Source organism: Arachis ipaensis, chromosome B1, assembly GCF_059453495.1.
Source record: "Arachis ipaensis isolate K30076 ecotype BB chromosome B1, ASM5945349v1, whole genome shotgun sequence".
Classification (NCBI taxonomy): domain Eukaryota; kingdom Viridiplantae; phylum Streptophyta; class Magnoliopsida; order Fabales; family Fabaceae; genus Arachis; species Arachis ipaensis.
In genome coordinates, this window is record NC_142436.1 from 26,766,037 (window position 1) to 26,782,167 (window position 16,131).

At 35.7% G+C, this 16,131-nt stretch overlaps 1 pseudogene; it reads right to left on the reverse strand.

Moving 5' to 3' along the window:
- Positions 1–10,031: 10,031 nt before the first annotated feature.
- LOC148576029 (uncharacterized) lies at positions 10,032–10,562 on the reverse strand (annotated as a pseudogene).
- Between the last annotated feature and the right edge of the window lie 5,569 nt (positions 10,563–16,131).

Below are 16,131 nucleotides of genomic sequence, written 5' to 3' on the forward strand. Positions count from 1 at the left end.
CATGCGGCCGCGTCGCTTCTCGCTGGTCATCTCTTCAATTTCTTGTGTTCCTTCCATTTTTGCAGGCTTCCCTTCCAATCTCCAACTCATTCATGCCCTATAAAGCCTGAAACACTTAACACACAGATCACGACATCGAATGAAATAAGGGAGAAATAAAATACATAATTAAAAGTCTCTAGGAAGCAAGTTTTCAACCATAAAACATCTTTAGGAAGGAAATATAAATGCATGCTTATTTAATGAATAAGTGGGCAAAGATCATGATAAAACCACACAAATAAAACACAATATAAACCATGAAATAGTGGTTTATCAACCACCTTGATCCAACAAAAACATTTACTAAGGTTTATTGTTGTTGTATCATGTTCAAACATTCTCGGGTAAAGGCAAAAGAGAAATGGTGTTTCATTTTATCAAATAGATAGAGGAAAAAAGATCACAACTTAGAGCTAAAGAAAGAATCAATGGTGCTGGTTCAAGTAGTACAACCAAGGACAAATGACCTCTAACAAAAGGAAGAAAAAAAATCAGCAACAAGGACAACAGACAAATCACTCCTCCCAAGGATGATTCTTGGCTACAATTATAATGTTCCTCTGCAACCTTGCACCTCCACTACCTCTGTGTTTCTGTCCTAATTCTAGGAGAAGAAGACAAGCTCTACACTATCTTTATGCTCAGATCTTGTTCCTAAGGACCACTTCATATATTGAAAGCATTACCCCTATACAAAAAGGAGTAATCAGCAAGAGTTGAAACCATGGAGTGAGAACAAAAATATGAGTTTTTCCTTGATAGGATTAGGAAGAATCTTAGTTGAAACAAGCTTGGTTGTTCCTTGATAGGATTAGGAAGAATCTTAGGAAATTGGTGAATGTAATTTTTGAAAATATAGTAAAAAATTCTACCATTGTTATGGTGTAGATTAGATGTAGGTTACATTGCAATAAGTGACTGAACAAGGATACATGATAGCTTCTCTTCTCTGCTCTATTTTTCTATTCTGACATTATGAGACCAAACTAAATTGTCTCCTGCATAATCGTTTAATAGAATCTGCAAAATATTCTTTTCTCAAATCTGTGTTGGTGACTAAGTTTAAAAGGCATTAAAAAGTGACCGTAGATACAATTTTCACTTTTTTAGGCCATTGACAACCTTCAGGTATAGGTATGTGTGCGTAATTTAAATTATTATCATAATATATAATATTAATATTATGCATATATATTTAATTTTTATTGAATTTAGTTTATATAAATAAAAATAGAAATAAAAACTCTAATCCTCTGACCCACTAATCCAGTAATCTAATTTCATAGATGTTTCTAAGAAGGGAAATCACAGATCAGAGATTTTATTCGAGGCAGAGTGGGCATAGGGCAAAAATTAAGATATACGTGGATATCGAAGTAGAAAATAAAGCGACATACGAGTGTTCAAGACAGATATAGGTATATAAATATCCATCCTATTCCGCCTCTAGGGATGCTGACGAGTCTTCATAGAACAGGTGATAACTTCCGACCCCTACCCTTGCTTTCCAAACTGCCTCCCATCCTCATTTTGTATCTGCGATGGGTAATGGATACCCATTCTATTGGATATATGAATCCCTACGAATATCTGTGGTTGTTTGAAAATATGAAAAATTGAACAAAAATAAAAAAGAATATAACAATTCTTAACAACTGTCACTTATTACAATTTACAAGTCAAGAGTCTTCAACCACAGTTCAGTGCTCATACACAATATAAATTGTTCAGATTGATTAGGAAGAAGAAAATTTAGCCAAATCAATTAAAAAAAATCAAAACAAAAATATTTTAAAATCTCTAAACCCTAAAGTTAAGCAAAGATAAAATGGCCAATCAGCAGGCTGCAGATGGAAGGGTGACACCGAAGGAGAGCAAGTACGGTGACACTAGTGGCACAAAGGTAAATACACAGTAACAGACAGATGTTTAGAAATGACATCACAAAGACAGATAAATCTGTAGAGATGACAACATAGAGGTAGAGGCACGACAAGAGGCGAGGTTGAGGGAGATTATCAGTGAGAAGTGTTGACCCTGAACAAAGCACGTCGAGAAGTAAGAGTTCATCGGGTGAAAGGCGAAAATAAGGTAGAGTAGAGGCGAAGTGGTGTTGTTGAGGAGGTCGGGCTGAAAGACACAAATTTTTCAGAGAAGTTGTCATTCCTAGCCACTTCATTGTCATCCCTAGCCAATTCATTGTCATCTCTACCGAAAGACACAAATTTACATCTCTTAGGCTTTAGTTAGTTAGTGTGTATATTAAGACATAGACACTAAAGACATAAGTATAAAATATTTGTATCCATATACTGTGTTTGACAAATAGATAGACAAGACACGTATAATTTAAAAAATTTAATTTTACCCTTTTTCTTAAAAAAATCTTTTTGCCTTCTCTCTCCACCTCATCGTCTTCCTCACTATTTCGATCAACCTCCGTGCTTTTTTTTCCTTCAAATTTCAGTAAAACAAATTGAAATAAAAAAAAATCCGATTCATAAAAGACCTACAAAATTATATTCATCCATATTCTAATTAATTTAATGTCTTTTTTTTTTTGAAAGAGAGAGAAAACACGATGGTGAGAGAATGTAGATAGTGAAAAAGAGAGAAGTACGGTTCATGGGGAGAGAGAGAGTTAGTGAGAGAAAATATTGGAGAGATGATGCTATAAAGAGAAGGATAATTTGGAAATTATAATTTTTCATAAGGATAATATTAAAAAGGGTAAAGTATACTTTTTATCCCTGAAGTTTGACAAAAGTTTCAAAAATATCCCTAAGTTTTATTTTGTTTCAATTTTGTCCTAGAAGTATTCGATTTGCATCAAATATACCCTTGACGGCTAAATTTTCAAAAAATTTAAGACCAATTTAACAATAATGCATGAAATTTACACTTGATTTGCTTATATTGAGGGTTATTTTTCTGAAATTGTTGTTGAATTGGTCTTAAATTTTTTGAAAAATTAGCCGTCAGGTGTATTTTTTATGCAAATCGAAAACTTCTGGGATAAAATTGAAATAAAATAAAACTTAGGAATATTTTTTAAACTTTTTTCAAATTTCAAGGATAAAAAATATACTTTACCCTATTAAAAAAATTTGTGTCTCTATGTCTAACGGGAATGGATTCTCTCAATTGTTAAAAAAAATTGAGAGTCTAAAGTGTGATCTCTAACCCTTTATTGCTCTCTCTCTCTCGTATTTATTCTTGGTTCCACTTATAAAACTAATGATGAGAGATCACACTTTACTCTCTCCATTGTTAAAAAAAATTGAGAGGATCCATTTCTGTGTCTGACCTATTTGGTGACGAAATTTTGTGTCTCAGTATATATTTGGGTTATCCTTATCTTAAAAAAAATGTGTTTTAAATAAACAAAAGAGGGAGACAAATGAAAACAAGATTGCCTTATATCACAAAACAAAAAACGAGAAAATAGTGTCAAATAGAAAAAGAAAAAAAGGAAAAAGATAGAGAAATAAGATAGTCTTAAATAAAAAAGAAAAACGAAACAAAAAGAGGAGAAGCAGAGACATACCTCAAAATCAAATGGCTACCAAGTATAGTAACAAAAAAAATTGGAGTACTGAAATATCTACCATTGATAGAGTATTTAACAATCGCAAATTACAAAATAAATAAATAAATAAAAGAGGAGATAGAGAGTAGAGAGAAGAGATTATCTGGGGGGTTGAGATGATACTGCAACTTGAATGAGAAGAGATAAATGAAATTAAATTTTAAATATTGAGAATAAAAAAAATAATTGTAAAATAATAAAAAATATCTATAAATAAAAAAAAAGATATTCATTAAAAAATATATATCCATTTTGTCAAATCCTATGTTTATTAATGTCTTAAAAAAATAACACATAAAAAAATTTATACAAAAAAATTATATTCAATATCTATGTATCCGTCTTTAAACAGTTTTTCAATGTTAAATGTATCTTGTCTTAAAAAACAAATTCCTATAAACATGACACAAATCAAATGCAATCTTATTTCTTGAAAACAAACTTTTGTCCCTCTTATTGTAACTAAATACAATTTCATCTATCTATCTCTCTTTTCACTATCCTTTGGCCCAAAGCAAACACAATATAAATCCTAACTTGACTTGCTATTTTGTCCCTAAAACTCAAATCTAACTATAGAAAGTGGACAACTAAGGAGTAAATAAAATCCAAAATTTGATTTCATAATGAAAACAAAATATTTTTTAGGATGCAAACAACATGATCTTAAAAACTAATAGCTACATTATGGCTCTTAATTTTTGAATTTACCCAATGAAATTTTGTCAAATCAACTACATCTTCAGAAACTTATGCATCATGAATAAAATATCAATGAATAATAAAATAAAATAAAATATATTTTTTGTCTCTAAAATTTGTTAAAACTTTTAAAAATACCTCTAAATTTTATTTTGTTTTAATTTTGTCCCTAAATTTTTTAATTTGCATCAAATATATCCCAAATAGTTAAATTTTCAAAAAAATTAACACTAATCTAATAATACATGAGGCCCATTAGGGTTGACTAGTGCTCTGCTAGGGTTTCTGTGCTCCTTTGGAGCAGCTCTTCACAAATTCTTAGTTTCTGCAGCGATCAGATTATACAGTTGAGTATGGAGGCAGGGATGAGATTTGCCAGAGGAGAAAATTCAGATAGTGATGGTGAGAACGATAATGTGGTGATAGTCGAGGAAGAAGATATCAGGAAAGGGAAGGAAGCATGTGCTAATAGCCTCATAGGCCGTGTTTTTGCAGACAAAAAGTTCTCTGTGGGCACTATGGAGAATGCATTTAGGGCTATATGGGGCAGACCAGAAGGCTTCAGAGTCTCGGATAAAGGAGGTAACAAATTCCAATATTTTTTTTGACAATGATAGGAAGCTGCTGAGGATTGAGAAAGGTTCCCCATGCTTCTTTAAAGATTATGTTCTTCATGTGAGGAGATGGAATGTCTCTGATCAAAGGGAGGAGAGTGAGATGCAAGGCTTCTCAGTATGGTCCCAATTTTGGAAATTGCCAGAATGCTATAAAACTATAGAAGTTGGAAGGAAACTGACTGAGAAAATTGGCACGATTATAGAGATTAGTTTCTATGAGATGAAGGGTGGAGAATCCTGGATAATCAAAGCACGAGTTGAAATGGATGCATCCAAAAAACTCAAAGACAGCCTTTGTATGATTTGCCCCGATCAACAGTCTATGGAGGTTGGTGTATGGTAGAAAAAAATTGGGAGATTTTGTACCTATTGTGCACGGATAGGGCATGAGCCAAAAGGGTGTGATTTATTCCTTACAGATTCAGCAATAAACTCAGTGAGGCAAGACAAAATTGAGAATTGGATAAAAGCTGATCAGATGGGTAGGAAGATTGAAGTGGAGTACAATGCTCATAATGCGGTTGGTTCTAATCAGCATGACCAAGGGGACAAACCGAAGAGAAAACCTATCCTTAGCTGGCTACTTAATAGTTTCTCAAGTCTCTCTATGAAAGAAACGGTGGGTAGTAAGGTGGTCTCAGAGGAGAAAAGTTCTCACTCAAAGAGTAATTTTTTGATGGAGAATTTGGGTGAGAATTTGGTAAACATAGCTACTGCAATTACTAAGAAAACACAAGGAGAAGCTCAATCTCTTATGGTTGTGGAAGAGGCTCAAAAGGTCATTCAAATTGGCACACCAAAAAATGAGCAAACCAGGATTAAGCAGATGGCTCAAAGAAAGTCAGAAGGTCATCAAGTTAACTGTAGGGTGAAGAGAAGATTTAATGAGAAAGAAAACATAGAACCGCACACAAGGCTTTGCTTGGGAGAGGTCTAGAACACTCGTGAGGAGGTGGAGGGCACTTGCCATCAAACAGTGCCCTAAGAGCCATGAGAGTCCTAACGTGAAATTGTCGGGATTTGAAAAGATTCCTGACATTCCATAACCTCAAAAGGATTTGTAAATCCTACTCCCCCGAGGTTGGTTTTATCTGTGAAACTAAGAATCAACCTCGTCAAGTGGAGAACAAGTTGAGGGCATGTAGATTTGGTGATTGGTTCTTGTGTAATCCTAATGGTACAGCGGGTGGCCTTGCTTTGACATGGAAAGAGGGCACTGATGTGGTGGTAACGAACTTGGTGAATTTTTTATTGCTGCAAAAATCAGTGATGTTACTAGAAAGGAGGAATGGGGCTAATTGTTGTTCATTTTAGCAGCATAGAATATATCTGGCTTTAACAATTTGAACAGCTCAAACCTATACTGCAATAGTTTCAAGGTAAAACCATCATTCTTGGTGACTTTAACGCTATAAGGAATACCCAGGAAAAGGAAGGAATATGTTTGGCTTGGGACCCTTCTATAGCAGCATTCAATAGCTTTATAGATGACAATAGTTTATTGGACCTGAGAACGGTGGGTAGACCATTCACTAGGTCAAATAGAAGGAGAGCTCATGAGCTTATTCAAGAGCATTTTGATAGGGTATTGGCAACATTGGATTGGTCTGATTCTTATCCTACAACTACATTGGATTGGCAACATTAGATAGCTGTCCCTATTTACACCCTGTCATGCTTCAAACTTCCTGACTCCTTACTACAGGAAATTCATGGTATTTTAGCTCGATTTTGGTGGGTCAAAAGGGAGAGGAACGAAAAAGTAGCTGGGTTAGTTGGGGGTATTGACGGAGGAAAAATGTCAGTAAAGATTTTCACAAAAATATCGCGTTGCAAGTATAGTCTAAACCGACAATTAAACCTCAATCAACATTTAATTTGTTTGTCACTAAAGCAAACCCAATAAAAATAAACCAAAGTATTTAAACCTCGAGTCGTCTATCAAGGAATTGCAGGGAATTGTTTTTACTATTGGTTATGGAAAAGTATCTTTTTGGATTTTGTAATAAGAGACAAGTAATATAAATAACAAGGAAATAAAATAACAACTAAGAAAAATCCTAACAAGGATTGAAAATTGGAATTTCTATCCTCATTATCATCATTAATTGTGATGGTAATTGCCTTTTACTTTCACTTAGTTAACCTCTAACAATGAAGGAAATTCAAGTGAGCAAAAATCAACTTAAGTTCACAAGTCCTAATCAAAGACTAGATTTAGTGGAAACTAAGCCAACTAGCAAGTCTCAATCACCAATCAAAAAAAGAATTCTGATAACTCAAGAGTCTCTAATTGATCAATCCAAGTTAAGAACATAAAAATCTAATTTAAAATCCAACCAAGCATTTTATCAAACACTTGGAAGGCATAACATAAAAACATGATAAAATCAACAAGGAATATTAAATCTAAACAACCAATTGTAAGCATCAATAACTAATAATAAAAGAGAGTAACAATAAACATGGAAAACATAAATTGCATTAACAAAATCAAATGTAATAAGAGCTTATAAACATAAAAATGGTAGAAAAGGGAAATCAACAAAAGAAGATAACTAAGGTACTAGAACAAATAAAAGTAGCAGAAAACCAAATTAAAGCAAAGTAGAAGTCTGAAATTGAGAAGAGCTAAACCTAAAAACTCTAAAACCTAAAGTTGTATGAATGAATGTTGAATGATCCCCCCCCTTCCAGCTCCACTCTGCAGCCTCTAATCTTCATTTTTGAGCTTGAAACTGGGCCAAAAACGGCCCAAAAACTGCCCCCCCAGCAAATTCTGATATTTGCAGCACATGACACTTTGTCACGTATACGCGTCACGTCACGCGTACGCGTCACTTGAAGCATGGAGCGATCACGCGCACACGTCGTCCACGCGTGCGCGTCAGCATCCATTTCTCAAATCTTTATTTACTTGTGTTCCTTCCACTTTTGCATGCTTCCTTTCTATCCTCCAAGCCATTCATGCCCTATAAACTCTGAAAATACTTAAAAACATATCACGGCATCGAATGGTAATAAAAGAAGATTAAAAATTAGTAATTTAAGGCCAAAGAAGCATGTTTTCAATCATAGCACAAAATTAGGAAGGAAAATGTAAAACATGCGAATTAAATGAATAAGTGTGAGAATAATGGATAAAATCCGCTCAATTCAAGATAAAATAAACCGTAAAATAGCGATTTATCAATCTCCCCACACTTAAACATTAGCATGTCCTCATGCTAAGCTCAAGAGAAACTATAAGAGAGTGAAGAGGAATGGTAGAATTTATGAAATGCAAACTATCTATATGAATGCAACTAAATACAAAATGCTTTTACCTACTTGGTATCTATCTATATATATAAGAATATATATGGTCAAAGTGAGTCAAATTTCCAAGAAATCATATTGCACAATCAATGGCTAAATCAATCATATCAAAACACATTCACAGTTGAATTGAGTTATTCAAAAGAGTTCACAAACTTGCAAGATAAGCAATGATCAAATATGGACATATGGAATTTAGCGGTCGAACCCTCACTGGATGTGTATATGCGCTCTAATCGCTCAAGTGTTTAGGGTTAAAACACTCAAATCTCCTCTAATCATACTTTCTAAAATTTTGTTCTTCATCTAACCAATCAACAAATATTTAGTGTACAAATGCAAATATCATGAGGGCTTTTCAAGGTTGTAATGGGGCTAAGGTAAGGGTGAGGATATATGTATGGCCAAGTGAGCTATCATTTGAATCTTTGACTAACATGAGTTCTCACCTAACACATGCACACACTCTATACAATTCTAAAATCAAGCTTAACCACCCAAAATCTCACTTTTGCATATTTTCACACACTCATGTATCAATTCTAATTCCATCACATACCCATTGATCTTTTTATTGAACTTAACATTGGGATAATTTTATCCCCTATTCATTTATTTCTTCTTCTTTTTTCTTTTTTTTTTCTTTTTTTCAATATGAAAGCATAATACATCAATACATATGGTTTCTATAATTTCACACGAGTATACACTCAAATTCTCAATATTTGTTAATAACAAGCAAAACACATTCTCATCAACCAAAGTTCTCACATTTCCCCACACTTAGTTGACACACACTCACTATCTTAAGCTAACCAAAGATTTAAATAGAACAATTAATTATTTTTTCGCTTAAGGCTAGTGATGTGGTAATATAAAGAACAAAAGTGGGTTAAAAAGGCTCAAAGTGGCAAACAAAGGTAGATGAAATGGTAGGCTATTTAGGATAAGTGAGCTATAATCAAATGATGGCCTCAATTACCTAAATGCATGAATATACACTAAATAATGGACATATAGAATGGAACAAACCAAAGATTACAATCATAGAGAAGTAAACACACAAGAATAAAAATCATGGTTAAATAATGTAACCATACAATTAGGCTAAAAAACTTACAGGTTGTGTGTTCTTAGCTCAAAAACCATATTCCAAACTATATATATACATCATGTAAGTTTCAAAAAGTTTCAACTCAAATCAATGTGAATCTTAATGCCCTTTTTAAGAAAAAGATACATTCCTTGAAAATTTCATCAATTTGACCGACATTTCTTACATATATCCTAAATGATATGATGTGATTGTGAAAAGTCAAAAAAAAAATCTTAGTTTGATCCTGTTTTCAACCAAGTCAATTTCTCATATGCAACGGGATAAACTAAGCTCAATTATGCGTATTTTTTCCAATCACAACTAATAAGCTAAAATACTATATATATATATATATATATATATATATATATATATATATATATATATATATATATATATATGTATATATTATCAAACTAAAAGGTGTAGATCAAACTAGAAATCTAAGGTATATACAAGCAAAAGTGCAAAGTGCAGAAATTGAAAAGTACTCAAGACAACTAATATATACAAGAATCCAAAAGTACAACAAAGTAGAAATGTAAATACTGAAAAGTAAAACAAAAATAAAAGCAAAAGTGTCTAAATGGTTCACCAAAATATAACTCTGCCGATGAAGGCGACCTCCCCATACTTAAATGACAGCATCGTCCTCGATGCTTCTCGATCAAGCTGGGTGAGAAGGATCATCGCCCACGGGTCCACTGTCAGCTGCAGGTGTCTGTGTCTGTGACTGTGTCAGCTGCTCTGGCTGAGTCTCCTCATGATGTGCACTCTCCTGCCGGTCCTCGTCCTCCTAGTCCTCCTCCTCCTCGTCAGAGTGCTTCGAGGATGTGTCAGGCTCAGAGGGGATGTCAGTACACCCAGAAGTTATAATCAGCTTCAGATGTGCATAGCGGCGCTTGTTGCGATGCTCCAACTGCTCATAGTGTCACTGATTGCGGCGCTCCATCTGATCAATGCGCTAAAAAGGGCACTGCACAAGGTAGTAAACTCGCTGAGAAGTGGATGATGATGCTGCTGAAGTAGGCAGTGCTGAAGGTGCTACTGAGGATGTGACCACCTCAGTAGGAGTAGTAGGTGGTGGTCTGTGGCCTAGAGGTCCGAACCGCTTGCCGTGCGGAATAACCTTCTTGCGGTCGGCAATCGGTGGTCTCTCATTCTGGGGCTCCCAGGGTACCTTAGTTCGAATAGCCATCTGAGTAATCACATACGGGAATGCCAGGGTGCCTCTGACATGTACTCGAGACATATACTTCCGGATTAGTCTTGGAAGGTACAGGTCCTTTCCTTCCAAGACATACCAGATAAGAAGGATCATAGCTGCTGGCACCTCTGACTCATGAGTACTAGGCATGACATAATTGCTCAGTATCTGTTGCCACAGCCTAGCTTCATCATTAAGATAATCAATCTTGATACCTCATGGAGTTTCCTTCGACTTTCCCATAGCCCACGGAACATCAGGATGAATGGCTATAGTACGCAGGACGGCATCCAAATCAAAACTCATAAATCAAATAGCTTCCTTGGCCTTCTGAAAACCATCTGTATCATTTTTTTTAGTCCGGAAGTGGAGGATATCTTGTATTGCCTCCTCTATGACCAAGATCTGCTTGCCCCTAAGCTGAACTGCATCAAGGGTCGTCCGATAATAGTTGGAATAGAACTCACGGACCCATGATGTGTTCACATCTGCCAGATCCCTATCCAGAAATACCCAATTTCTCTGTTCAATCTGATGTTCAGTATACTTCCTCAAATCGGTTGGTATTCTGAGCTTCTTTTCAAAGTAGAGTTTCCGTTTTGCCACAAATACCGAAAACCTGAGTTCACAGTAAAGATTGGCAAATTTGACTGAGTCGGAAGCAGGTACAAGTTGATCAGCCTTTTCTTGATCACTAAATTTCTTTTCACACCAAAATTCATCTGATAGAACAACGGATGACTGTCCTCTCTTTCTTTTACTGGAGTTGGCCTTAGCCTTGCCTTTCCCTTTCCTATCAGATATCCTGAAAAATAGAATTTCCAGGGTATAGATTATCAAATCAAAGCAGAGAAATAGAAAGGCAAACAATATACAAACAAGAAAAATATAAGAGGAATTGAAACTAAAAGTTTATATAAGACGGCTACAAAAGTAAAAAGGCACCAATAAGCACAACTTGAAAGAACCTCAAACAGAAAGGAACAAGACTGGGCCAAATTGAAATTTTATGAAATAACTTCAATGGTCAAGGAGAAGTTAAAATTGAAACAGGACCATGAAGAAGGAAACTTGGAACCTAACTTGAAAGAAAAATTAAACATAAAAGAGGTTCGAAATTCATTGGTCAACAAGGTTCTAATTGACACAGAAATCCGTCAACTAGTTCCTTGTTGTCTCCAATGATGTAATTTGAATAAAGGGAATTAAAGAAGAGCGGAAATGCCAACCAATCAATTCATGAATTGAATTTGGCAATAATCAAGTAGGACTAAAGTCAAAATGTGCCAAATTCAGTTCACAATTGGAAATTAATAGCATAAAGATTTCAGAAAAATTTGGCAGCATTCCGGCAGTAAATTGAACGTTCCCGGATTAAAAACAGCAGCAAAACAACAACTCATATGAATTCAGAGCAAGTCAGACAAATCAGCAACAATGAACAAAAGCAATGAATTTAGGCAGTGATAAACCCCTATTTTATGATTCATCTTGTGGTCAATTAAGTGTTTTTATCAATTCTTTACCCACTTATTCATATGAATTGCATGGTTTTACAATTCCTTCCTTATTTTATGATATATGAGAAAATATGTTTCCTATGCTTTAAAATTATTTACTTTAATTATCCTTTATTACCATTCGATGCCGTGATCTGTGTGTTAAGTAATTTTAGGCTTTATAGGGCAGGAATGGCTTAGAGGACAGAAAGGAAATATACAAAAATGGAAGGAAAGCACAAAAATGGAGTTTTGAAGAAAAGGCAACGACGCGTACGCGTGGACGACGCGGACGCGTGTCTAGCGCAAAATGGCAGCGACGCGCACGCATACCTTGAGCAGAACGCAAATGACGCGTACGCGTGACAAGGAAAAATTCCAAACCACACGAACACGTGACCCACGCGCACGCGTGATGAACGTCACGTGCAAAAAATTGTAGAAGTCGCCCCAGCGATTTTCGGACCCTTTTTCGGCCCAAATCCAAGCCAGAAACACAGAATATAAGCCAGAGAATGGAAGAATCAGTAACAACGATAGACACAACATTCATTATTCATAATTTTAGGTTTTAGATGTAGTTTTAGAGAGAGAGACTCTCTCCTCTCTCTTAGGATTTAGGATTAGGATTAGGATTTAGGATTTCTATTATGATTAGGCTACTTCTCTTCATTCACAGGTTCAATGTTCCTTTAATTTATTTTTTACTTTTATTTATTCTATTACTTTAATTGTTATTTATCTTTTCAATTTGGCTTATGAACTCCATGTTAGAGTTGATTTCTTTATTTAATATAATTTGAGGTATTTCGGACTTATAATTGCTTTCTTTAATTTATGTTATTGATGCTTCTAATTAATCCAAATTATTTTCATTCAAGTATATTTTCTTCCCTTTTGGCTTTGGTTGAGTAATTGGTGACACCTGAGTTATCAAACTCAGCAGTTGATTAAGAGTTTGAAACTGCTGATTGACTTGGATTCCTCTAAAGCTAGTCTTTCCATAGGAGTTGACTAGGACTTGAGGAATCAAGTTGATTAATCCACTTGACTTTCCTTTATTTAGTAAGGGTTAACTAAGTGGGAGCAATAAACAATTCTCATCACACCTGATAAGGATAACTAGGATGGGATTTCCAGTTTTCATACCTTACCAAGAGTTTTCTTTATAATTATTAATTTATTTTTCTTGCTATTTAAATTACTGGTTCCCTATTTCAAAAACCCAAAACAAAAATATACAATTTCATAACCAATCATAAACACACCTCCCAGCAATTCCTTGAGAAGACGACCCGAGGTTTAAATACTTCGGTTATAAATTTTATTGGGTTTGCTTAAGTGACAACCAAATTTTTTGTACGAAAAGATTTTTTGTTAGTTTAGAAACTATACTTACAACGCGATTATTTTTATAAAATTCATTACTAGCGAAGAACCCGATCATCAGGCAGCATTCTTTCTTTTGAATTCAACAGCCATTCCACAAGTAAGCAAGATGAATTCAGATAAATTCACGTAATTGAATCCGACAATCAAGTTCAAAATTAAACAAGAACACAGCAGCAATAGCAACTTAGAATCAGACATTAAGCAAAATCGTCATCACTGCAAACAATCCATAAATTGCTTATATCAAATAACAATCATCAGCAAGAGGAAAACAGCAAGAACAACTATGCAGCAGCATCAACAAACCAAATTAACACAAGGACAAGTCATCCGGCAACAAACAAACCAATTACAAAAAGAAAAGCATCCATTTCCAAACAGCAGCAGCAATCAAGATAAGCCTAAAGAAATCCACTAACTAAGCCAAATAGCATAAACAACAAGAATTCAAACCTAAATTCACTACAAAATCAATTAACTACCTAACCACCTATAATCTACTAACATGCATTTCTAACTAAATTATAAGCTAAACAAAATTTAACTAGTAGTAAATGACTGAAACAGAACTCAATTAAAGAAAAACGTGAACCTGGAAAGCAGAATTGGGACAGAGGACGAGAAGGGACAAGAGAAGGGGAAATGGAAGCAGAAGGATGCCGGCTGCAACAGTGGCGCAGTGGCTGGCCGCGGCGGTCACTGGTGGTGGCAGGAAGAGGAAGATGGAGCGAGAGAGGAGAAGAGGAAGAAAGAGGGATGAAGGGTGAGAACGGGGTTATGGAGCTGAGTACTGGTGGCAATGGGGTTCCGTGAGTTTGAAGAAGAAAGGAGGAGAACATTGGAGGGAAGAAGGTGGAAAATGGGACGCAAATAGGGTTCACGCGTTAGGGGTGTTATCGCATTTAAATCCACGCGTACGCGTGGATCACGCTTGAGCGTGGAAGAGAGAAATAGGCATCGACGCGTACGCGTCAGCGACTCGAACGCGTGAAGTGAGAGAAATGAGGATGACGCGTACGCGTGAAGCACGTGTACGCGTGGATGAAAATTGGGCGAAACGCACAGTTTCAGCATACTTGGCGCACAACTCTTTTTTCAATTTGTACTGGGGCAGCATTTACATATAACGCGTACGCGTCTGGGACGCGCACGCGCGGATGGGATTATATGCTTGGCACCCCAGCCGCACGATTCCAGCGTAACTCTCTGTTCAATATACTAGAGAGCGAAATTAGCATCGACGCGTACGCATCGGTCACGGGTACGCGTGACAGGCCCCTTTTTTAACGTTTATTCAGAAATAACAGGCTACCAAAGCAGTGCCAAACATGATTAAGCAAGTGAAACCATAATTTAAACTAAATAAACATAACTAAAAATGAAAATTTAACTTATTACCAATGTAAACAAAAGAGAAAATAGGAAGAATATACCATGGTGGGGTGTCTCCCACCTAGCACTTTTAGTTAAAGTCCTTAAGTTGGACATTTGGTGAGCTCCTTGTCATGGTGGCTTGTGCTTGAACTCATCTTGAAACTTCCACCAATGCTTGGACTTCCAATAAGCTCCAACATTTCCAAGTGAATTCACCAAGCCTTGATGAAGTTCTTCACAAGCTTTGATCTTCCAAAGTTGATCCTCTTGTATGCCAGGATCTTAAATCTTGTTTCTACACTTGTCTTTAAGTGGATCATCATTGTTCCAACCAGGTGGCAAGCAATCTGAATTCTCAACGAAGTACCAAACTCTTCTCTTAGACCCAACCAATTGATCACTAGTCCAACCGTTGCATCTAGCTCTTGAAATCTCAACCTTAATGATGAGCGGATATTTTATACGCTTTTGGGGTTAATTTCATGTAGTTTTTAGTATATTTTAGTTAGTTTTTAGTATATTTTCATTAGTTTCTAGGCAAAATTCATATTTTTGGACTTTACTATGAGTTTGTGTATTTTTCTGTAATTTCAGGTATTTTCTGGCTGAAATTGAGGGAGCTGAGCAAAAATCTGATTCAGGCTGAAAAAGGACTGCTGATGCTGTTGGATTCTGACCTCCCTACACTTGGAATGGATTTTTCTGAGCTAAAGGAGTCCAATTGGTTCACTCTCAATTCCGTTGGAAAGTAGACATCTAGGGCTTTCCAGCAATATATAATAGTCTATACTTTACTCAAGGATAGATGACATAAACTGGCGTTCAACGCCAGTTCCATGTTGCATTCTGGCGTTTAACGCCAGAAACAAGTTACAAGTTGGAGTTGAACGCCAGAAACAGGTTACAACCTGGCGTTCAACTCTGGAAACAGCCTAGGCACGTGTAAAGCTTAAGTCTCAGCCCCAGCACACACCAAGTGGGCCCCAGAAGTGGATTTCTGCACTATCTATCTTAGTTTACTCATTTTCTGTAAATCTAGGTTACTAGTTTAGTATTTAAACAACTTTTAGAGATTTGTTTTGTACCTCATGACATTTTAGATATGAACTTTGTACTCTTTGACGGCATGAGTCTCTAAACTCCATTGTTGGGGGTGAGGAGCTCTGCTGTGTCTCGATGAATTAATGCAATTATTTCTGTTTTCTATTCAAACACGCTTGTTTCTATCTAAGATGTTCATTCGCACTTCAATATGATGGATGTGATGATTCGTGACACTCATCATCATCCTCAAT